This window comes from Panulirus ornatus, chromosome 10, assembly GCF_036320965.1.
Source record: "Panulirus ornatus isolate Po-2019 chromosome 10, ASM3632096v1, whole genome shotgun sequence".
NCBI lineage: Eukaryota > Metazoa > Arthropoda > Malacostraca > Decapoda > Palinuridae > Panulirus > Panulirus ornatus.
The window spans coordinates 15192574-15218207 of record NC_092233.1 but is presented as its reverse complement, the minus strand read 5'-3'; the positions used below and the strand labels follow the sequence as shown (position 1 = coordinate 15218207).

Here is a 25634-nt window from a genome sequence, read left to right as displayed (position 1 = left end):
TTATGACAGTTGTTTGATGTTCCAGACTGAAATGAATAAGGTATATGTTATCATGTAGGGCATTAATATAAATGAGGATGACTTTAGTCATCTGAATAAGATTATTCTACTATAATGTTTAGTTTATGGGTAAGTATCAAATCATGAGACTTCACAGATACTTAAACCCTGGCTGTTATTTGGCCCTTTGCTAAGGACCCTTTAAAACAGCATACTAATATAATCCCCTCACCTACCTGGTTCTTGTCATTCCTAGAATATCAACAGCCAGGGTGAATTGGAATTATGTTAAGCTTTAGACTTGATCATTCATCCTTTCACACTTTAGCGAGAGGGAACCTCCACTATGGAGATCAGCTTATGCGCGAATAGGTGATAAGTGTTCAAATGATTCATTTCCTCTTATTCTCAACTTTGTCTTAACCTTGCTCTTCCTGCATATTCCTCCTTTATATCCCCTATTCTTTTGCATCATTACATTTTTGTATTTTCTTATTCTATCTCATTTTTCTCATCCTTCTCATTTTAATATCTCTTTCCTAACCACATTATATTTCTCTCATCTTTTGTTACTTTAAAAATGATTTTTTCTTGTCCTACATTTCTTCCTCTTTTTGCATGTAGTGATCAATTTCCTCACTTATTCTATCATTTATTTCAATTTTTTTTTCTTTTTTAGCTATTCTGTCTAGCTCCATTTTCCTTTTGTTCTCTTTAGTTATCACTGTTTACTTGCCCTTCTGCATTTCTCTCTCCATTTTTCCTGTCTTATTACCTTCTCTTGTCATCACTCATGTCACCTCAGTCTTCCTTCCTTTATCAGAATTTTCCTCTTTTCACTTTCATATTCTTTTGTTTCCCCCCCTTTCATTTTATCTTGTTTCTTATGGTTTTGCACTGATTACCATCTCAAAATTCCCCTATTCTTCTTTGTTTTTCTTTTCTATGAAATCAGTTTCTCTGCATAATCAAAATTTTCCTATTTTTCAATCTTTTATTCCACTGTTAAATTTATATTCCTGCACTGCCCTACCTCTATGTTCTTTCCTAAAACTATATTTTTCTCCTCTTGTCTGCCTTATCTTCTTTTTATTCACATCCTCTACAGTCTTGTTTTTAACCTAATTTCTATTCTTTTGTTTTCTTACATACCTTTACTCGTCTTCTTACATTTTTCTTTACTTTCATTGTGACTATTTTTAACCTCTTTCTTTCAGTTTTATCATTTGTTACTTTTCTTTTTCTTTTTAAACACTTTTTCACTTCCATACTACCTTCGCTTTTTGTCTTTTTTCGTTATATCCTTTCTGTCCGTTCCTTTTTTAATATCTCCTATCTTATTTTCATACTAACTTCAATTTCTCTTAGAAAAAATTTTAAAACTTTTTTAATCTTCATTTGTATACCCACTTTTCAATTAAATTTTTTCCCCATAATTCAGCATCTTTTTGAGACCAACATGTCACACATCCAATCATTCACTTGCTTATCTATGTTTTGTTAACCTACTTTTCTCAATCCATTTTCATTACCTACTTTATGTCAATCCACTTTTCTTGTTTATAGAAATACCTCTGTCATTTGAAATGCTTGGGTTACCTTGCAGTTTCAGATAACAAAACTTCTGTTTATTCAAATATCTTTTAATACATTGAATAAGACAGAAATTGACCATTTCTCACTTTATGTAGGGTTTATGTTTTATGAAAATCTTCCCCAATGAGAAATTGCATAAAGTGAACCAATAAGTAGAGAAAAATTGGATGTGTGCAGCAGCTTCATAGTCAGCACTGGTGGATTCTCCTGATACCTTCATGTTATGTAGCTTCTGATGGGAAATGAACTTTCCTGGCCATATTCAACTTGCCTGAAATAGTTCTAGCTTAGTGACGATGTTTTCTTTCTACATAATGATCTTCAGAGCTTTAGACCTGAGCTGAAGATTACCCAGTCTGCCTATCATCTTTGCCTTATGCTCAATGTAAACCATTTCCATAAGTGATTTTCTAAACCTTGTGGTTACCTTGACAGACATGGAGTAGAGCAGATCAGAGCACTTCAAATTTTCTCTGCATTCTTCTTTATGTTGCATATCATAGATTTACCCAAGTTGTAAGCACACCCAGCTCGGCACACTGTAGGATGCCTAGCTTTGTTTCTAAGGAAAAAGAAGTTATCTTCTGTTTAATTGCTGAGAGGTGCAACTGGAGGAATGTCTGATCATTATCTTGTGGAATCGAAGGTGAAGATTTGTAGAGGTTTTCAGAAAAGAAGAGAGAATGTTGGGTTGAAGAGGGTGGTGAGAGTAAGTGAGCTTGGGAAGGAGACTTGTGTGAGGAAGTACCAGGAGAGACTGAGTACGGAATGGAAAAAGGTGAGAACAAAGGACGTAAGGGGAGTGGGGGAGAAATGGGATGTATTTAGGGAAGCAGTGATGGCTTGTGCAAAAGATGTTTGTGGCATGAGAAGCGTGGGAGGTGGGCAGATTAGAAAGGATAGTGAGTGGTGGGATGAAGAAGTAAGATCATTAGTGAAAGAGAAGAGAGAGGCATTTGGATGATTTTTGCAGTGAAATAATGCAAATGACTGGGAGATGTATAAAAGAAAGAGGCAGGAGGTCAAGAGAAAGGTGCAAGAGGGAAAAAAGAGGGCAAATGAGAGTTGGGGTAAGAGAATATGATTAAATTTTAGGAAGAATAAAAAGATGTTTTGGAGTGAGGTAAATAAAGTGCGAAAGACAAGGGAACAAATAGGAACATCAGTGAAGGGGGCTAATGGGGAGGTGATAACAAGTAGTGGTGATGTGAGAAGGAGATAGAGTGAGTATTTTGAAGGTTTGTTGAATGTGTTTGATGATTGTGTGGCAGATATAGGGTGTTTTAGTCGAGGTGGTGTGCAAAGTGAGAGGGTTAGGGAGAATGATTTGGTAAACAGAGAAGAGGTACTAAAAGCTTTGTGAAAGATGAAATCCGGCAAGGCAACAGGTTTGGATAGTATTGCAGTGCAGTGGAATTTATTAAAAAAGGGGGTGACTGTATTGTTGACTGGTTGGTTAGATTATTTAATGTATGTATGACTCATGGTGAGGTGCCTGAGGACTGGCAGAATGCTTGCATAGTGCCGTTGTACAAAGGCAATGGGGATAAGAGTGAGTGCTCAAATTACAGAGGTACAAGTTTGTTGAGTATTCCTGGGAAATTACATGGGAGGGTATTGATTGAGAGGGTGAAGGCATGTACAGAGCATCAGATTGGGGAATAGCAGTGTGGTTTCAGAAGTGGTAGAGGATGTGTGGATCAGGTGTTTGCTTTGAAAAATGTATGTGAGAAATACTTAGAAAAGCAAGTGGATTTGTATGTGGCATTTATGGATCTGGAGAAGCCATATGATAGTTGATAGAGATGCTCTGTGGAAGGTATTAAGAATATATGGTGTGGGAGGTAAGTTGTTAGAAGCAGTGGAAAGTTTTTATCGAGGATGTAAGGCATTTGTACGTGTAGGAAGAGAGGAAAGTGATTGGTTCTCAGTGAATGTTGGTTTGCGGCAGGGGTGCGTGATGTCTCCATGTATAATTTGTTTATGTATGGGGTTGTTAGGGAGGTGAATGCAAGAGTTTTGGAAAGAGGGGCAAGTATGCAGTCTGTTGTGGATGAGAGAGCTTGGGAAGTGAGTCAGTTGTTGTTCACTGATGATACAGCGCTGGTGGCTGATTCGTGTGAGAAACTGCAGAAGCTGGCGACTGAGTTTGGTAAAGTGTGTGAAAGAAGAAAGCTTAGAGTAAATGTGAATAAGAGCAAGGTTATTAGGTACAGTAGGGTTGAGGGACAAGTCAATTGGGAGGTAAGTTTGAATGGGGAAAAACTGTAGGAAGTGGAGTGCCCTCTATCCACAACCAGGACTCACAAACCTTTTCATGATTTCACCTCACTACTTCATAAGCCCTAGTTTAGTCCACTGACAGATTATTGACCCTTGTTATTATTTTCTTTTTTTAATCATAATTGATTATCATTTCCTGTGTCAGTGAGGTGGCGCCAGGAAACAGACAAAGAATGGCCCATCCACTCATATGCACATATATATACATGTATACCATATCATTCTAATTCATCCTATCCCATGAATGTCTTTCACCCTCTTTATGTTCAGGCCTGTCTCTCAAGATTTTTTTTCATACCACCTTTCCATTTTGAAACTGGTCTCCCCCTCCTCCACTTCTGACACATACATCTCATTTGTCAACCTCTCCTTCCTCATCCTTTCCACATCCTAACATTTTCAACTTACCCTCTTCAGCTCTCTCAACCACACTATTTCTTACCATACCTCTCTACCTTTTCATCACTTTCTTGAATGAACCACCTTACACCACATATCGTTCTCAAACATTTAATTTTCAACACATCCATCATCCTCCTCTGCACATCCTTATCTACAGTCTAAGCCTTGCATCAACACAATATTGATGGGACTATCATTTCTTCAAACATACATATTTTTGTACTCAGATAAAGACCTCTTTTACCACACACTACCATATGGTAATGAAAAAATTCTCAGTAATATTATGTGATAAGATAATGTTTTGCTTTTTAAGCAAAATAAGTATATATGTCTGAATATACATAAATCTATGTTTAAAAAGTAATGCCTTATGTCTTGTGCTCAGGTATATATACAAGGCTTAAACTAAGGGGGAGGGCATCCACTTGTTAATTTAAAGTCAAATTATCATCCCCTTGTCTATATAAGGGGATGGCATCCCCTTTGTTAACTCAGAATCAAATAACTACCCTCTTGTTAACTAGATAAAAACACCAATTTCAACCTAAAAATTATTAAGCTAATGATTTTGCCGCATACCTTTTCCTCTCATCACCAGAGTGTATCATTATGCACTTACATAATTACATTTTTTTCATGGTTTTCACAGGATAGGGATATCCCCAGATCCCCTACTAATCCAAACTCTCTATCATCTCCCTTGTCAAAATTTTACAGCATGAGTGTTTTACATGTATGTAACAAAAAATTTATGCACATATCCATGTGAAATTACATGTGGAAACAAAAAGCTATAACACACCAGCCTCAACAAGATCTACTCAAATTCCTACCAAATCAACAGAATGTATACCACTTTCTGTATTGGGGGAGGGGGGGGGTATCTTCACTTAAGCATAATATATGAACATTCAGTAAAGAAAAAACATTTCTATGATTATTTGTATTGCTCACACACAATAGAAACATCCTCAGAATCAATTGTGTGATTTAAGTGTTGGGCATTCACAGTCTTCAATCCATTCAATATAACTGGTGCCCAGTTACAGGCATCAGTAAGTCCAATCCCCTATAATACAACACTTTTCTCTCCTCTGCAGTCTGTCCCATGAGCTTGAGAGATTCTCTAAGAAAATCAGAGTCAGAACCTTCCAATCCTAAATATTTCCTTCCTCATCCTTGGTATCCCCTCAATCATACCTGTGGCAGCTCACTCATTTTAGATTGACTTTTGGCCAATCAGAGACTGCCTCAATGATGGCATCATCGGTCTTCTCCTTCTGGCCACCTGACCACACAGAATTTTTCTAGGTTGTGCACTATAAAAATATGCTGCCAAATTGGCTTTCTCCATCCCATGGATCAATATCTGTTTTCTTTCTCTTTTTTACTTACAGTACACTACTGTATCATCATTAGTCAATTAGGAGAATGGCGTATTGTGTTTGTATTTTGGTCAACATTTATAGATATTTCTGTAGGTGTACATGAAAACATGTGTTTATATTTCGTAATATTTTCAAGGATTGGTAAATGCATTTGATGATAGGGTGACACCTGTGGCTTGTTTTCCATATGCAGGTATGTGAAGTGAGAGAGACATGGAAAGAGGTCTGGTGAAAATAGAAGAGTTAGTGAAAGCCTTATGTAAGATGAAGAGTGGAAAAGCAGCTAGATTGGATGGGAATGCAGCTGAATTCACAAATATACATAAGTTTTACTCACCAGAGATGATGCTGAGTGGCACATGGGATGGTACTGTTAGTGGGATAGTTTATCTTTTAAAAGTTAATAAAACTTTTACTACACCTTTACTGAAACATTGCTTATTTGAGTTATTAACCGAGAACTGTACTTTAGTAAAACAACAAGCCTGTAGCCACAGAGGAAGCAGTGTTCCCATGAAGGATGCAGTTTTCCTTGGGGATACAGTGTTCCTTAGCAGGCAGTAATGGTGGTATGCACCACTCTTCAGAGGGAGTGTGTGATGACTGATGTACTACATGTGCCGCAGTATATAAGTAATGTGGTGAGTGAAATGGTTACAATGTTGTTGACAAAACATAGCCTATGCTTATCTTCAAAAGCTTACTGATAGTTTTACAGTAATGAAACTGAAACATTGCTTATCTGAGTCATTAGTGGAGAACTGTACTTTTGGTAAACAACAGGCCTGTAGCTGGGGAAGAAGCAGTGTTCCTTTGGGGTAAGACGTGTTCCCTGACAGGATCAAACCACTCCTCAGACAATGAATGTGTGTGATGACTTATGTGTGAGTTAACATGCAGCATAATAATTCTGCTCTACAATGGAACCATGGGGTTGACAAAATATTCATAACTCAATGGAATATAAATGGAATATAAATGGAATATAAAAAAAAATCTTTCCAAGCTTTTATCTCTCTTCCCAGGCCTTTTTAAGGGGTAGTAACAAAGGGATACATATTACATGGAGCTATATGAGTAAATCTGAAAAGAACAGGATTCCTAACCTGACCATGGCCCACTACCACCTAAGGAACAAAGTTCCATCTGATAAACATGGTGCCCAACGAAGCCTCACGTGAATTTGGTCCAGGCCTCAGTGAGTTACAAAGGTGTACCTTAATGCATTTGTGGTTTTGGTACTGTTGACAAAACACAGCTTACATTTATCTTTGAAAGTTTACTGAAAATCATATTACAATATTATTGAAACATTACTTATTTGGGTTATCAAAGTTATTACATGAGAATGTACTTCAAGAAAAAACAGGTCTGTAATTGAGGAGGAAGCGGTATTAAATTGGGGGAAGCAGTGTTCCTTGGCATGTAGGAGAGGTAACGTATGCCACTCCACAGATTGCTATTAACTGATGTGACTTTAAATATACTAATGTATGTGTAAAGTGGCGAGTGAAGTGATTACAGTATTGCTGACAAAACATACATAGCCCCGTTTATCTTTGAAAACTTAAAGATAATTTCATGTGATGTAATTGAAACAATGGTTAACTGAGTTATCAATGGAGAACTAGCTGATAAACTGGCACCTGTGGGACCACCAGCAGATGATGCAACATTTTATTTACCATCATGCTTACCCATACAGCTGAGGATAATGTTGCACTTCCACCATAATACAGATATGATATGGTCACTGTTTTATTCATATCAGTAATACACAGGTGTATTTCACCCATAACTGCATTAGGCACCGAGTTCTGCCAAATGAAACTTGCCACCCCTAGTGAAAAAGCCCTGCATATGGGTTCATAACATAGTGTATATAAACGTTTCAACTGATATAATTTGCTTACAACTTTAAATGGATTATTCTTATGATGTCTGAGTTATATCTTTGATTAGTAAGCATCTCTCTCTGTTGTTTCGGCATTCCTGGGCCTCTGAAAAACTGTTATATGACTTATACAATAATGATGGATATTCTGGCCACAATTCTTAGGTCAGTGGTTATTTGGAATTGCCAGTTACTCAAGTATATGTGGCATCACTTGTACCTGATTGCCTCTTAGCAGACATTATAAGTAGACACAAAGAACCTCTCTCTCAAAGCCATGGTTCCTGTCCAATGAACTCTTTTCCCCTACCTATCTTACTACTTACTACTATCTTACTACTTTCTAAGGTTGTATAGTTTCCATAAGTATATCTCCTCTTTATGTCTTGCCTCACCTCTGCTCTTTAATATTCTCATTTGCTATAAAGTCAAACTCAAATATAATATCATATATAATATTCTCAATATCCATGCTAGTATGTGTGGTTAAGATCTAGCAATAATCAATCCTTCTCACCTTAGTGGTCCCTGACATGATGTTAGCAATTTTCCTTTATGCACTTGAAAAACTGTCTCTATGACTCTCTATCACCATAAGAATCCAAATTTCCCTAGTCTTACTCACTAGCAATGAAGTCCCCTATTGTCAGTACTTTACCATCTCTATGATGTGTGTTTCACTCCATCCCAATTGTTCCTCCTTCATTATCATAGTATATTTGCTCTGAATTGTTGCAATTCCTTGTAACATTATATAATACAGGTACACCACCAATTTTCCGGCACTCTTGGTTCCAAAGCCTTGCCGGATTAACCATTTTGCTGGACCAACCGTGGTCACATAATAATGATTCATCAACACACCTCTAACCCACTAATTATACATCTTCCATTTGTCTAAAGTATACCATGGAGTGCTAGAAATTTAAATTAAATATTAAATGTAAATTAAATAAATGAATGAAATACAGGTACTTATACACCTGCTCAGGACTGAGGTGCTCATCAGCTATGAGTTTCACAAATTCATCCACATACTCGGCAGATCCTTCATGGTTTGCAGACTGCTTTTCTCCACACACTTTCTTCATGAAAATTCCATGACGCTCCTTTTATCTTTAAAGCCATCTTTCACTATAGTCACGCTCATGTTGTAATTCAAGTTCTTTATGGAACAACTTAGCCTGGTCCATTATCATAAGACCTGACAAGTCCACTCCATCACTCCGACGCTGTTAAAACCATTCCATCATCACTCGATCGTGCTCAGTAACTCTTACCATCTTTCATAGTTTTTCTAAACATCATTTGCTTCTTGGAATCACTGTCTGCATAGAATTTCAATATTTTCTCCATTTGCTTCTTTATATCATAAAACAGTTGATGAACCAATGCTGCAGATGTTACACAGCTTAAACACCAAAACACCATGGTCCATTTTTTTCAACAGTTCTACTTATCTTGGATCGATATGGACTGGTGTTTATGTTTGACACCACGACTGACATTCTCATATGACTTAGGAGCCATAGCTAGGGTTAAATCTAAGCAAAAGAAGCTAAGAATCTCACAGAATTGTGGTACCACCACCAAGTGCAGTGTAAAGGATGTACATAAGCTTGCTCTATACACAACGCCATCTGTGGCTGCCCAGTAAACTAGTCTGGTGGCCGTGGTAACTTCAAGTTCCCTCATGTAATTTTGTCTGGACTAAAGGAGGTGCCGAACCATCAGTTGCCGGAAATTCAGTGTTGACCTGTACTAACAGTGCTATACACTTCTTCAATAGAGTTACTTTTCCTATCATATACTGTCTGAATGGACCATCTTTAACTATTTCTTGATAGCTCAGGCCATCTATCATCAATAGGGTTCTGCCTCTCTCTCCTTCTTTACTATCACTTATCCCTATAGGCAGAACAGGTGAAATCTTATATTTTCTGGTAAGCTTTGTTTCCCAACTCCATCAACAGGTTCACTTTCCTGTACATGATCCTTGAATTCTACCCTCTTTGCAAATTTGTCCATGAATGACTGGTCTTGGTGCATTCCTGTAACTGAGTCCATACCAACCTTTCTTAGCTAAAGGTCTTAATAATCTCCCACTATCAATTATGAAATTTACTAAAAGAAACTACCCTAAAAATCTGAATACCCTTTGGCAAATCAGAGCAACACTTTCATACAGTAACTTAGCTGCACCTGTTCACAACATTATCCAATCCCTCACATATTGTACCTATTTACATATTTGTACTATATGGGGGTGAAATTTTACATTCATAGGGAGCATTTCTTAAACATTCTCTACTGCCATACAACTTTTTAAATTCATGTACGCTGTCTGCATTAAGCTTATCCTCAGTCATTCTGTTCCTTTCATCCAACACTCCTATACTATAAAAGTACCTATTACATCTGTAAACCTTAACACCTCCAAGTGGATACTTATGTAAGATAGGTGACTTCTTTGAATGGATATTTACACATCAAGTTTGGAGCCTTAATTTCAAGGATGTGAACTGAGCCTGACAGGTGCTGGGGTGACAGTGTGTGATTATTTCTCCCCACAGACAGTCATCTTCCAGCCAAGCAAATGAAAGCACATTTGAATGAGTTTTGCAAGAGGGAACTGAGATGCTTTTAGCTAAATTTAGAGGACCAGATGAACCTGAATCATTTGATGATGATATCTCTTTGGATTATGTGAAGAGTGATTCAATGGATACGGGCTCTTTCAGCATCAAATTTTGTCCAAGATCAGGCAGGAAAACTTTCTCAAGCAATATCAAAGAGAGTGCTGCCAGCACCCACTTGACCCTAAAAACACTGCATCTAACAGGTGTAGCTGATCACAAAAATATCCCATTTAGTGTTACTCTGTAGAGTGCTGTTTCATTATAGCACTCCTGCATGCATTTTGGAGCTCTAGTTTTACTAGAAAAAAAAAAAAAAAGAAAATCCATTTAAGAAGTCAAAAGTCATGAGTCCAGACACACAATACACTGAGAGCAGCTCTCACCTGGCCAATCAGAGTGCCATACACACATAAATGCACATCCAATTGGTGCTGAGTGCGCTCCTCCATTAATACAGTACAAATATTGTTGTGCTTATACTGTGCAAATATCCTTGCTGAATCACTTTCCTCTATACCTACTCACACACACACCTTGCTTTCTTGATAGAAACTCCTTATTGCTTCTAATACCTTCCTCCTACACCATACATTTGTAACACCTTCCACAAAACATCATTAATGCTCTCATATGCTTTCTCCAAAACCATAAATGCCACACACAAAGCCATCTGTTTCTCCAAGTATTTCTCATGCACATTCTCCTAAGCAAACACATGATCCACATATCCTCTACCACTCCTAAAACCACACTGTTCCTCCCCAGCCACATGCTCCATGCATGCTATTATCCTCACAATAACCACTCTCCAATAAAACTTTCCTAATATACCGAATTACTCACTTCTGTCTCCCTTGCCTTTTAACAGCATCAAAAACTCAGTTACCCATGTCTTAAGAAATTCAACTGCAGTACCATCCACTCCAGTCGCCTTACCACATTTCATTTTATACAAGGCTTTCACCACCTCTTCTGTTTACAAAAAAACACTTGCTATAACACTCTCAGTCTACATACATCCCCAACCTAAACACCTTACATATCATCCAATCATTACACACACTTAACATTCCAAAGTATGTGCTTCATCTCATTCTTACCTCATTAGTGACTGTTACCACTTTCCCATTAGCCCCCTTCACCAATATTCCCCTTTCTTCTTTGATTTATCTCACATTATTAACCTCCTTCCAAAACATTTTATTCTACCTAAAGTTTGCTGGTACTCACACACCCTAATTCTGATTTGTCCTCTTTTTCAGTCCATGTACCTTCCTCTTGACCTCCTTCTGCTTTCTTCTGTACATTACCAATCATTTGCATTCCTTCCCTGTAAATTGTCCATACACCTCCCTTTTCTCTTTCACACAGCAACTGACTTCATCCCACCACTCTCTATCCTTTCTCACCTGCCCATCTCCCACCTTCCACATACCATACATTCTCACATATGCTAGCAATGCCTTCCTAAATACACCCTATTCCTCACCCACTTCCCTACTTTGTATACTCTCATGTTTTGCGATTCTACATTCAATCTCTCATGGCATTTCTTCACACGTCTATTTTCCAAACTCACTCAGTTTCACCACCCTCTTCTCAACCATATTTCCTCTATAAATCTTCACCCTTAACTCCATCATAAAATGATCTGACTTTGCACTAGTGGTCACTCTCAGCACTTCACATCCAAGAGTCTTTCCTTTTTTCATGCTTACCATTAGTATGTGGTCTAACAATGCCTGCTTACCATCTTATCTACTCATCCATCTATGCTTATGTATGTCTTTTGGATCGAGGTATTCTGAATAATCTGCCCTTCCTCAGAACACAACTCCAAAAGCTGTTCACTTCTTTTCACCTTACTGAATACCCCTATGTCCCCTAATTATACCATTAACTCCCACATTACTCACTTTTGCATTCAAATCTTCTATTACTAATATCTGATCTCACATCAAAACTGCTGACATGCTACTCAGCTGCTCCTTAAACACTTGCTACTCTTCATGAGCACTAATAATCACCTACCTCTGGTAATACACTTTCATCTTTACCCACAATAGTCTGATGTTCACTTCCTTATATCCTTTCACATGTTCCCACAACTCTTCTTTCAGCAGAAGTGTTACACCTTGGCTCTTTGCTCACACTAACCCCTGGTTTTACCCCTAAGAAATTCCAAATATATTCTTCCCCTTTAACCTTGAGCTTTGTTTCAGTCAAGAACTAGGACACCCAGGTCCCTTTTCTCAGACATACTACAAACCTCTCCTATCTTCTCATCTTGGTTACATCCACACACATTCAGACACCCAGCTTAAGTTTCCAAGGATGAACAATCCTTGCATGGCTTCTGTTTCATCTTGTAGAATCTGATTTACAAGAAGGGGAGGGTTTTCAGCCTCCTGCTTCCGCCCTCTTAGTTAATGTCCAAGACATGCAAGGAACATTTGGGTACTAATCTTTCTCCCCTATCTCATGGGATAAGTCTGACATGTTTAATGAATAATCGTATGAACATGTCTTTGTCCATATGTTTGAATGTGATTCTTATAACAGCCATCAAGCAGTGTGCCTCTTTCAGGGTTCTCCTAATGTATAACCCTGTCAACAAATCCAGCACATTATTGACCCCTAGATCTCTTTCATAAACAGATTCTTGTAATTTGCTTCCAATCAAGTAATAATCACACTAAGCCCTTCTTTCACTCTCATCCTAATCACTTTGCACTTACTTGGATTGAATCTCATTATCCATTAATCTGACCACATTTGGAGTTTATCCAAGTTCTGTAAGCTGATGCAACCATCATCATTCTTTAACTCCCTATTGATCTTGGCATCATCAGCAAACATGTTAAGATACAATCCAAGTCCATCATAAGGCAAATCATTTATATACACCAAGATTAGCAGTAGGCCCAAGACCAAATCCTGTGGCATGCCACTTGAAGACCCAGAAAACTTCATGGATATACCTTTTACCCGTGTTCTTTGCTCCCTTCCACTAAGGTAGTACTGTATCCAGTGAAGAAGCCCACACCTTATTCCTGCCTGTAGATCTAGCTCTGGTGACGAAACACGTTAAAGGCTTTTTGGCAATCCAAAAAACAAAGTATATCCATCTCTCACTCTGGTTTAAGATGGAGCTCACCCAATTACAGAAATCTAGAAAACTGCTTATGCTTGACCTCCCTTCCCTAAAGCAATGATGTCCCAGTTAGAAAGTTTCTCCTTTGCATGTAGTCACTCATTTATTTTCAGATTATCATTCCAATGTTTTACAAACAACACCTGTTAGTAAGACTGGCCTGAAGCTCAATGTTGTTTCCCAATCCCCTTTCTTTAGAATGACACTTTCCAATAATGACTTCTTGGACAACATTTCTAGTGGTCTAACAAGTGTCTTTGCACATTCTTTCAACACATATGGGGAGACTCATACATGGATGAAGCTTTAATAGCCTTATAATATCATTTCTATTGATTACTACATACTCAACTACTTTATACCCCTAACATTATGGGAATGCTGGTGCATTATTGCCCCTCACACAGAAAAATTTCTGAACCTATCATTCAAACTTGTTACATATTTCCCTATCATCATGAATATTCTTCCAAGTACCTTTACCTGATAAGTTGCTCTTTCACTGTATGTTCCTGATGAACTTATGTCAAAGTTTTGGATTCTCTTTTGCTTTTTTCTAAATCTCTCTGCTCCTCCCTTCTTACTTTGCATTATTCATTCCTTGTTCTTACATAAGTTGGCTGGCCACAGTATCTTTTATATTTCCCCTATGGTATATTCCTGAGCTCTATCACTTTATAACATTTTGTGTTGAACCATGTATTTCTCCACTCTGATCCTCCACTCATATCAACGATCACAGGTACCCAAGTTGTGACCCCTTCAATGCAAATTTCATGGAACATTCTGCAGTCCTGATCCACACCCTTATCACAGGACCCTCTCTAGCATTCAATAACCTCAAAGAACTTGTTCAGTTTGAAGTAGATACCATAACTGTACTTCCTCTTTGGATCCTATGCCCATTCTGATCCCCTTCTTGCATTATCTTCCACGACATATTCAAAAACAGTCACTACATGATCACTCCTTCCAATAGGAGCATCATACATCATATTTCCTATTTCCATACTTTAGTGCATAAAGACAAGGTCAATAACTGATGCTCTGTATGTGTGTGTGTGTGTGTGTGTTTTTGCAATGGGTAATTACCTGTCTGTAATTACCCATTTGTACTGTGCAGGGAGGAGTCTTATACTTGTGGGGCCCCATCTCTTGAACATTCTCTACTATCATACAATTTCTTAAATTCATGTATGCTGTCTGGATTAACCATGGCCTCAGTTATGCATTCCATTCATCAATCACACTTATACTATAAAAGTATTTCTTTACATACTTTTAACATGTTTCTTACTATATTTCATGTCATGTCCTCTTGTTGCTCTATTCGTACATCTCTCAAAGAAGTGTCCACATCACTGATCTGTGTTGAAAACTTATTAAGTTTGTGATCAGGTCACCTCCCACTCTTCTCTCTTCCAAAGTGGGCAAATCTAAAGCCTCTAGCCTTTCCCTGTAACTTAGATCTATTAATTCATGCACAGTCTTTGTTGCTCTCCAATGGAGCCTCTGCATTAGGTCTCTGTGTTTCTTCAGGTGGAAAGACAACACTTAAGAAGCAAATTCTAGTTATGTACGGTATTAACAATTTGAATAATATTTCTTTAACCATATACTTGAAAGCTGTTCTGATATTTACCAGAACACAATTTGTCTCCTTAACTATTCTCCTATTCTGGAACTCATGCAACAAGTAAGGGATGATGTCAATTCCCAAGGCCTTCTCATACACAATCCTGTAGCTTACCTCCTGCAAGATAGTAATCATTCAGAGGCCATCTATCACTTCATCCCATCCTCATTAATTCTAAATTTGCTTGGACTGAATTGCATCAACTATGTATCAGATAATTTCAGGAGTCTGTTTAGATCTCCTTGTAAGCTCATGTAATCCTCATTTTTCATTTCCATAATGAATTTTGCATCATTTCAAACATGTTCAGGTTGGAGTCCATACCTTCAGGCAAATCATTTACATAAATCAGAACAGAATCTTGTGGCACTCCACTGGTCATCTCTACCTATCTGAAGAAAGCTCCTCTGACATATGCCCTCTGTTCCCTTCCACCGAGATGATAATCTATCCATTGAAGGAGTTTTCCCCTTATTCTGGCTTGGTGATCTGGATCCTTAATCAGCCTTTCATGCAGTACAGTGTCATATGCTCTCTGACAGTCCAAATACAAACAATCCATCCATCCTTCCCTTTTGTCTAAGAGAGAGCTCACTCTGCTGTAGAAATCTAAGAGGTTTGATACACATAACTTTCCCCTATAATCAAGTTGTTTCTCACACAAGTAATTTCTTCTCTATAAAAAGTCATCCACTTGTATTCTATTTATCTCTTCTAGACCTTTACAGAATACAATCATAAGCGAGACTGGTTTGTAGTTCTTTTATTTTTGAAGGCTCCGGTCACAGACAAAAGTCCACATTAAGGTCGAGCCCTGAGTGAAATATAGATAAGTATGAAATGGAGATAGAAAAGACAAGGGAAAGTATATATGTTATATCATATTATATTATATCATACTTAATTGCTGTTTCCCGCATCAGTGAAGTAGCACCAGGATTCAGACAAAGAATGGCCCATCCACTCATATACACACATATATGTATATATATATATATATATATATATATATATATATATATATATATATATATATATATATATATATATATATTTTTTCATACTATTTGCCATTTCCCGCATTAGCGAGGTAGCATTAAGAACAGAGAACTGGGCCTTAGAGAGAATATCCTCACCTGACCCCCTTCTCTGTTCCTTCTTTTGGAAAATTAAAAAAAACAAGAAAGGGGAGGATTTCCAGCCACCCGCTCCCTCCCCTTTTAGTCGCCTTCTACGACACGCAGGGAATACGTGGGAAGTATTCTTTCTCCCCTATCCCCAGGGAATATATATATATATATATATATATATATATATATATATATATATATATATATATATATATATACATACATAAACAGCCATACACGCACATATACATACATATACATATCAACATACACACATATACATACATATACACAGACATATATAAATATACACATGTACGTACCTATTCATACTTGCTAGCCTTCATCCATTTCTGGCGCTACCCCACCCCACAGGAAACATCTTTGCTACCCCCTGCTTCAGTGAGGTAGCACCAGGTAAAAAGACAGAAAGACCACATTCATTCACAGCTCCCTATCCACATCCTGGCCCATGCCCTGGTTCAGTCCACTGACAGCATGTCGACTCTAGTATACCATACCATTCCAATTCACTCTATTCCTTGCACGCCTCTCACCTTCCTGTATATTCAAGCCCTGATTGCTCAAAATCTTTTTCACTCCATCCTTCCACCTCCAATTTGGTCTCCTGCTTCTCTTTGTTCCCTCCACCTCTGAGACATATATCCTCTTAGCCAATCTTTCCTCGCTCATTCTCTCCATATGGCCAAACTATTTCAACACAACCTCTTTTGCTCTCTCAGTCACATTCTTTTTATTACCACACATCTTCCTTTCCCTTTCATTACTTATTTGATCAAAACCATATTGTCCTCAAACATTTCATATCCAACATATCCACCCTCCTCCATACAACCCTATTTACAGCCCATGTCTCGCAACCATATAACAGAGTTGGAGCTAATATTTCTTCAAACATACTCATTTTTGCTCTACGAGATGACCTTCTCTCCTTCCACGCATTGTTAATCGCTCCTATAACCTTCATCCCTTCCCCCACCCTGTGACTCACTTCTTCTCCCACTTGCTGCGAAGTCCACTTCCTCCAATTTTTTTCCATTCAAATCTAAATCCCAATCAACTTGTCCCTCAACCCTACTGAGCCTAATAACCTTGCTCTTATTCACATTCACTCGCAGCTTTCTCCTTTTACACACATTTCCAAACTCAGTAACCAACTTCAACAGTTTCTCACTCCAATCAGCCACTAGAGCTGTATTATCAGCGAACACCAAAACTCTTGCATTTACCTCCCTAACCACCCTATCCATAAACAAATGGGGACATCACACACCCCTGCTGCAGACCAACATTCACTGGGAACCAATCACTCTCCTCTCTTCCAACTTGTACACATGGCTTGCATCCTTGGTAAAAACTTTTCATTGCTTCTAGAAGCTTACCTCCCACACCATTATACTCTTAAGACCTTCCACAAAGCATCTCTATCAACTCTGTCATATGCCTTCTCTAGATCCATAAATGCTACATACAAATCCGTTTGTATTCACTAAATTTTTGAGAAAGTGAAAAACTAGTCTTTTAAAATGTGCCACGTCATAGTTATTGGGAAAGACATGAGAAGGTACAGAGTAGCATAGGAAGCAGGTATCAAAATGGCCCACCCTTGAGATGCTCATGGCCACACAATAATCGTGTGGTGCAGCAGCTTGCTGAGTATTGCAAAGTCTAGCTTGTGCTGTGGGCACACATGCAGCCAGCTCTTGGGAGCAAAATCCAAAGTAATACCTATAGAAGTGGGAAAGTGCACCAACATTGTGGTGTAGGGCAAGGTGATCCAGTTTGGAAGTTAGCCTGGGACAGTTTATATGGCGGACTGCTTTTGACTCAACTCTGTCAAGTGAGGATGCAGAGCTAGAACCATCCCAAATGCAAAAGCAGTACTCCATACAAGGATGAATCACTACCTTGTATAAACGGAGTAACTGTTCAGAAGAAAAGAAGTTTTGACATCTAAACAGGACATCCAGTTTCTTAAAGGCAGACAGCTATTCCTGTAATGTGGAGTTTCCAAGAAAGAGTAGATGTTACAGTAAAACAAGTATGTTCACTGAGCCATGAGGTGGAATTACAGAACCACCAAAGGAGAGATGAGAGTTGTAAGGCGTTTTCAATAGAGACATTGGTAGAAACTGGGTCTTGGAGGCACCAAACTAAACAAGATTTTGTGTACCACACTGAGATATCCTCCAAGTCTGAGTTTATTGAGGAAGCTGTGTCAAGACGAGATGCAGATCAAGTGAGAGAAGAGGGAGCAGAATTGAAGAATGTGGATGAATGCAGTGTTGAGTTGTCAGCATATGAGTGCATTGGATTATTTGAAGAGAAGAAATCATTGAAAAAAAAAGAGAAAAAGTGTAGGGGACAGGACAGAACCTTGAGAGACACTGCTGGTGATGGAGAAGGGGGGGAGGCTGATCCATCAACAACCACAGAGATAAATCAGCAGGAGAGGAAGCTAGATATGAAGGAGCAAAGTGAGGGAGGGAAGCAAAAAGAGGGGAGATTTGAGATGAGACCCTGATGACACACCCTGTCAAAAGCCTAAGATATGTCAAGGGCAACTACACAAAACTCCCAAAAATCTTTCAGGAATGATGACCAGACATTAATAAGATAGGAACGAATATTACCGGTGGGTTCTGCCTAACAAAAGCCATACTAGTGATCAGATAGAAGACTGATTTTCAAGGTGTTTAAGGATGTGGGAGTTCAGGAGGGACTCAAAGACTTTGGAAATGGTAGATGTCAAAGCAATAGGATGATAGAGGGTCAGAACGGTCATCCTTCTTAGGGATGGCATGTACACAAAGAAAAAGGAAAAGTTTTTCTTTTGAAGCAGAAACGAAACAGAGGCACACTCAGTACACAGGGATGGATGTCATCAAGACATAAGCTTGTGTCCAGAGAAAGAAGTGCTTTTTGGACAGTCCAAAAGAAATTACAGGAAGAGGCATAGGGTTAGTAAGAGGAACATCAAGGGGTGAAGGTATGTTAGAGTCATCCAAGGTGGAGTTAAAGGAGAAAGGGGAACCAAAGCAAGTTGCTTTGTCTACAGGAGAGACAGATATAGTTCCACCACAGTGGAAAAGTGAAAGGAAGGTAGAGTGACAGAAACTGTTAGAGATGCCCTTAGCTAAAGACCAGAAAGACCTAGCAGTGGATGATGAGGAGAGGTTATCGCAATGCTTTTGAATAAAGGAATGCTTTGCCTCATGAATAACGTGCTTGCAGATATAACAGGCAGTGATAAAAGCTGAATGGTAGCCAGAGTAAGGAGAGTTTTTCCTAGCCCAATATGCCTGATGCCTTGTCTGAACAGCCTCAGAGCAGGAACGGGTAAACAATGGATGGGATGAAGAGGTCACCTTGGAGGAAAAGAGGATAAATGCATCCATTCAGAGCCTGTTCCCATTCCCAGTCTCCTTTCCTATAGACAGGCATGATATTCTTTTTCATTCCCTTGGCACTATGTCTATCTCCAGTGACATTCTTTAATATTATTTCAAGAGGCTTCTCTAGTGAATATGTATACATCTGCACATATGGTGAAATTTCATTAAGACCATCAGTCTTGTATGAGTAAAGACCCTATAAATTTTCCATTGAACTAAATATACAAATTAATGTCATCTATCTCCTCCCACTCTGGCTCACTGATGTTGGGGATACAGTGCCCTCCACTGACAAAACACTTTTGAACTTGTTACTCAGTTCCTCATACACTCCTCAGCAATTCTTTTATTGGAGTCCCCTCTTCTGATCAGCTGCTCTTTATGTGACAATTGACTCCTGATGAATTTATGTTAAAGTTTTGGATCTTCTCCCTCCTTGGTATACTTGTTTCATGCTCCCTTATGCTAGCTAACTGGATTGCTATCTATAAGTTCAGCACTGCACACACTGAAGCTTGTCTGCTTTTTGCTAACTTCTATCAAACCTTTCCTCTTTCCTTTTTCTCTCTGCAGTTAAGGTTAAAGGTGTCCCATGTTCCTAATTTTTCATGGCAAATTTCACAGAAAGTCCAACAACAAAGTCTCAGTTCCTGGTTATTGAACACCATTTCCCAATCTATGTTACTAGATACACTGTTGAACATGATTACACCTCTTTAGGTCTTGTCTCACCTCTGCTCCTATAACATCCTCCCTTACTGCATAGTTAACCTTAAGCATTAAATGATCCTTCTTCCTACTGGTGTATCACATATTCTCTATGTCCATGCAAAGATAAGTTCTAGTAATGATTGCATACAAGTCCCTGTCATCATTTGTATGCTCAGTGACATGTTGGTATAGGAAATTTTCCAGTGTATGCTCTAAAATCTTGTGTCTCCACGACCCCTATTTCTATGAGTACAAATTACCAAGTTTATCTCTTTTTAATTGTAATCCCCCATTATCAATACTTCACCATCATAACAGAGTGACTATCTCACTGCTTCATGCACCATTGTGACTGTTCTTTCATTATCATCAATGTATGTTTGCTTTGGATCATTAACGCTCTAAGGAGGATAATATAATAACACCACTACTCTGCACTTCTTCCCAACAGTTACTCTTACCCTTATGTACTGTCTTCATGAGCCATATTCCAACAAGAAGGCCAATCCTCACTATCCTCTGCCTTCCCTTTCCCTCTTCACAATCATACCCCTTTGGGCAGAACAGGTGAAAACTTATTTCTGTGATAAGTTTTGTGTCCATGATGCCAACAACATATGGTGCACTTTCCCTTACATAATCCATTTACTACAAATTATTTAATTTCTGTGCACTTCACTTTCAGTCTGACATTACCATCTAACACTCCTGCCCTTTTTGTGGTGTGTTATTAAGGCTGTTCTATCATCTTGCCTTGCTTGGCATCATCAGTTTTTTTGTCTTATAAATGTTTCATTTAATTTTCTCTCTCTCTCTCTCTTCCTTTTGATCTACCAAATATGATGAATAACCCACTGAATTCCACCTTGGCTTTTGAATTTCTTTGCCTGTGAAAGTATCTCTAAGCTATGTGAATCCAAGTCAAATATAGCCATGATGGTCATCATTTACATCTTGATTGTACTGACCAATATATCTCCTTTATCACTGAAATTAAGCTTGGCAATCCACAGCTTCTAGTAGTAGCATTTCAACATGCATTTCTTCTCTCTTTCTCCTTTCTTCCCTACGTGGAGGATGATCTTCCAAACCAAAAATAATTAGTGATTTGTACATCTATCAGCCTCCTACTTTACTAATCTACTTTTGGGGCATCCCACATTTCAGCTAGTTCCTTCAGTACTGCACTGTCAACCTTTGTGTCTCTATCTTCATAATCTCCCTTACTGCTAACAAGTAGTGGTTCCATATGCTCTGCACTTTTCTACATCTCTTATCAACCAAATAATGAACTACCTTGATTACTCCATCTCTAAAAGACCATATCACTTCACAACTTTATTCACTTCCCTATCTATCACTGTCACAGACTTATGTTTTACTTCAACACTCTTCAAGCTCTGTGTCTGTAGATCATCTTCTGAAGCTGAACTTCCCTCTCCACTATTGCCAACAGATTCTTTGTTTCATTCCATTCCTCTCACGGATCGGATCAGCCTCTATGCCATTTTTTTAAGACCCATCAGACCTTAATTGCTTTTAAATGTATTCACCTTGTTTCCACTGATTATGTAATTTTGAATACCCTCTACTGATCCACTACCTGTGACTGGTTAATCTTATGGCCTTTGGCAGTGCTTAAGAAAAAAAAAATATATTAAGCATATTTAGAAATGAAAATGAATAGGGTACTCTCTCTGAAAAGCAATAATGTAGGACTTTAAAGGATTTGGTGTCCTTTTGCTGTCAACATGTATGTATTTTCAAGGTTATGCAGCTCTCTATGCACTGCCAGATGCACGATGTAGGAGCAGGATATTTTGCTTCCACTCAGTTTTCTTGTGAAGGTGTAGTAATAGCTTTATATAGATAACTGTTTTAAAAAAATACAAAAACAATCAAGTGAAAAGTAATGTTCAGGATACTTATTATCTACTCTCTATATTCAAACACAGTGCTTCATTCGGGAGAGCACATGCCAAACGATGGTTTCACAGCACTAATCTCTCATCTGTTCATATATCTTGAAAAAAAATGAAATTCGTCACAAATTATGTTCTAATATGATCAAAAATTGGTCAGATTTTCTGCAACTTATCATCTTGTACATGCTGTTTACTGTCAACAAAGCAAATAACTCACCAAGTAACTTACCAAAACTCATTGTCAGAAATTACACACACAAAAAATACAGCTCAACTTATCATTTCCTTGTACACATTGTTTATTGTCAACAAAATTAATTCACAGAAGTTGAGGAAAGGGGTCATGAGGCATTAGCCTACCAAAAATCATCTTGCACATATCCACAGTCCAATAGTCATTAATTCTGTTTCTTTTTACAAGTGACATAAGAAATTACACAAAAAAGATACATCTCATTCCTGGTTATGTCAATTCCATTAGCCAGTCTACAACATAGTGAAAATGGAATTGTTTTCTTGAGATACTGATAGAATCTATTTGTTCCTACCACAATCTTTTCCATTATATCTGTGTCAGTGAACTCTAGAAAAAATCAAGCTCCTTTGAACAAGAATTTGCCATTTTCTGAGTTTAAGGAATCAAACACAAAGTCTTCTGGCATAAATGGTGTAGCCTGTCAGCCCAATATACAGCTGCCTGCTCTGTGCCAACTACACACGAACCATGTTCGTTTTGGTGGCAGTATCTGTGAATGGTGTGCACCCTGACTGTCTCCCCAAAGTCACTATACCTTTCATCTTCACTTACCAGACATTCATCTTCTCTTACAATGACATTAGTGATTCTGAGTCATATCTAGCAAGAATATCAATATAATCAGTGTGGTCAGGTTGATTTGGCAGCAGTCTGCTGTTGTTCTACTGCCTTCTCTGCCATGATCAAGCTCATTGACTCATACAGTTCCGAGAAATGCTATACCTTATGGCCTTTCATCACTAAAATTTGCCCACCAAGCTCCTGCCTGGGAGTTTTGAATACAAAAATCATGTGTGCACCAGCCGCAGTCAACCTTTATTTCTCAGAGAGGCCACATTTGTGCAATCCACAGTGAATGAGTTACCTGAATTTTTGTTCATATCCAAAGAATATATTTCTTAGCTTGCTAAGTTCATTTCATCTCTTTATAACTTTCATGGTCTTTAACATTCTCGTGCACTGTCTTACTAATAATATCTCCATGTATGGAGTTAGTTGTGACCTGGCACTAAAAAGAATGCACTATACTTTAATTTCTGGATAAATGTTTTAGCCAAACAATTCATTTTCTTTTTAAGAAATCAACTACAATGTCTAAAACTGGTTATCATTTTCACATAAAACTAGAAAAATAATAGAAAAAAGGTAATTTTGATAATGTGAATTAATGTTTTAGTTTTCAGTACAATCATTTCACATTCACCAACAGAAAACCGAGTAAGCACAGTAAGTGAGAAAGTCAAGGAGAAAGGTTTGGTAAACAGAGAAGAGGTACTGATAGCTTTGTGGAAGATGAAAGCTGGCAAGGTGGCGGGTTTGGATGGTATTGCAGTGGAATTGATTATAAAGGAGGGTGAATGTGTTGTTGGTTGGTTGGTAAGGATATTCTATGTATGTATGGATCGTAGTGAAGTGCTTGAGGATTGGTGGAATGCATGCATAGTGCCATTGTACAAAGGCAAAGGGGATATAGGGGAGTGTTCCAATTACAGAGGCATAAGTTTGTTGAGTATTCCTGGGAAATTATATAGGAGGGCACTGATTGAGAGGGGAAGAGCAGTGTGGTTTCAGAAGTGGTAGAGGATGTGCAGATCAGTTGTTTGCTTTATAGAATGTATAAGAGAAATACTTAGAAAAACAGATGCATTTGTATGTAGCATTTATGAATCTGGAGAAGGCATATGATAGGGTTGATAGAAATGCTGTGTTGAAGGTTTTAAGAGTACATGGTGAGGGAGGTAAGTTGCTAGAAGCAGTGAAAAGTTTTTACCAAGGATGTAAGTCATGTGTGCGAGTAGGAAGAGAGGAAAGTGATTGGCTCTCAATGAATGTCAATTTGTGGTAAGGGTGCGTGAAGTCTCCATGGTTGTTTAATTTGTTTATGGATGGGGTGGATAGGGAGGTAAATGCAATAGTTTTGGAGAGAGGAGCAAGTATGTGGTATGTTCTTGCTTGGGAAGTGAGTCAGTTTTCGTTCGCTCATGATAAAGCACTGGTGGCTGATTCAGGTGAGAAACTGCAGAGGTTAGTGACTGAGTTTGGTAATCTGTGAGAAAGAAGAAAGTTGAGAGTAAATGTGAATAAGAGCAAGATTATTAGGTTCAGTAGGGATGAGGGACAAGTTAATTAGGAGGTAAGTTTGAATGGAGAAAAGCTGGAAGAAGTGAAGTGATTTAGATATCTGGGAGTGGACTTAGCAGCGAACGGAACCATGGAAGCGAAAGTGAGTCACAGGATGGAGGAGGGGGCGAAGCTCCCTTTCCACATCCAGGCACCACAAAACTTTCCATGGTTTACCCCAGATGCTACACACGCCCTGGTTCAATCCATTGACAGCACGTCAACCCCGGTATACAACATCGTTCCAGTTCACTCTATTCCTTGCACGCCTTTCACCCTCCCGTATGTTCAGGCCCCGATCGCTCAAAACCTTTTTCACTCCATCCTTCCAACTCCAATTTGGTCTCCAACTTCCCCTCGTTCCCTCCACCTATGACACATATATCCTCTTTGTCAATCTTTCCTCATTCTCTCCATGTGACCAAACCACTTCAATACACCCTCCTCTGCTCTTTCAACCACATTATTTTTATTACCACACATCTCTCTCACCCTTTCATTACTTACTCGATCAAACCACCTCACACCACATGTTGTTCTCAAGCATCTCATTTCCAACAACCTCCACACAACCCTATCTATAGCCCATGCCTTGCAACCATATAACATTGTTGAAACTGCTATTTCTTCAAACATACCCATTTTTGCTCTCCAAGACAGCATTCTTGTCTTCCACACATTTTTCAATGCTCCCAGAACCTTTGCCCCCTCCCCCACCCTGTGACTCATTTCCGCTTCCATGGTTCCATCCGCTGCTATATCCACTCCAAGATGTCTGAAACACTTCACTTCCTCCAGCTTTTCTCCATTCAAACTTACCTCCCAACTGACTTGTCCCTCAACCCTACTAAACCTAATAACCTTGCTCTTATTCACATTTACTCTCGGCTTTCTTCTTTCTCACACTTTACCAAACTCAGTCACCAGCTTCAACAGTTTCTCACCCAAATCAGCCACCAGTGCTGTATCATCAACAAACAGCAACTGACTCACTTCCCAAGCCCACTCATCCACAACAGACTGCATACTTACCCTTCTCTTCAAAACTCTTGCATATATTAATAGTGAAAAAAGCAGACA

The 25634-nt window shown here is 38.5% G+C and overlaps 1 protein-coding gene and 1 long non-coding RNA gene across 2 annotated transcripts in view; both read right to left on the bottom strand.

The window, feature by feature from the left end:
• pHCl-1 (pH-sensitive chloride channel 1) overlaps positions 1-25634 on the bottom strand; it is a 1177139-nt gene that overhangs the window by 268016 nt on the left and 883489 nt on the right. The gene's annotated exons all lie outside the window — the stretch shown is intronic.
• Positions 1-25634, bottom strand: part of LOC139750799 (uncharacterized) — a 200179-nt gene that overhangs the window by 172337 nt on the left and 2208 nt on the right. The window lies entirely within an intron of this gene.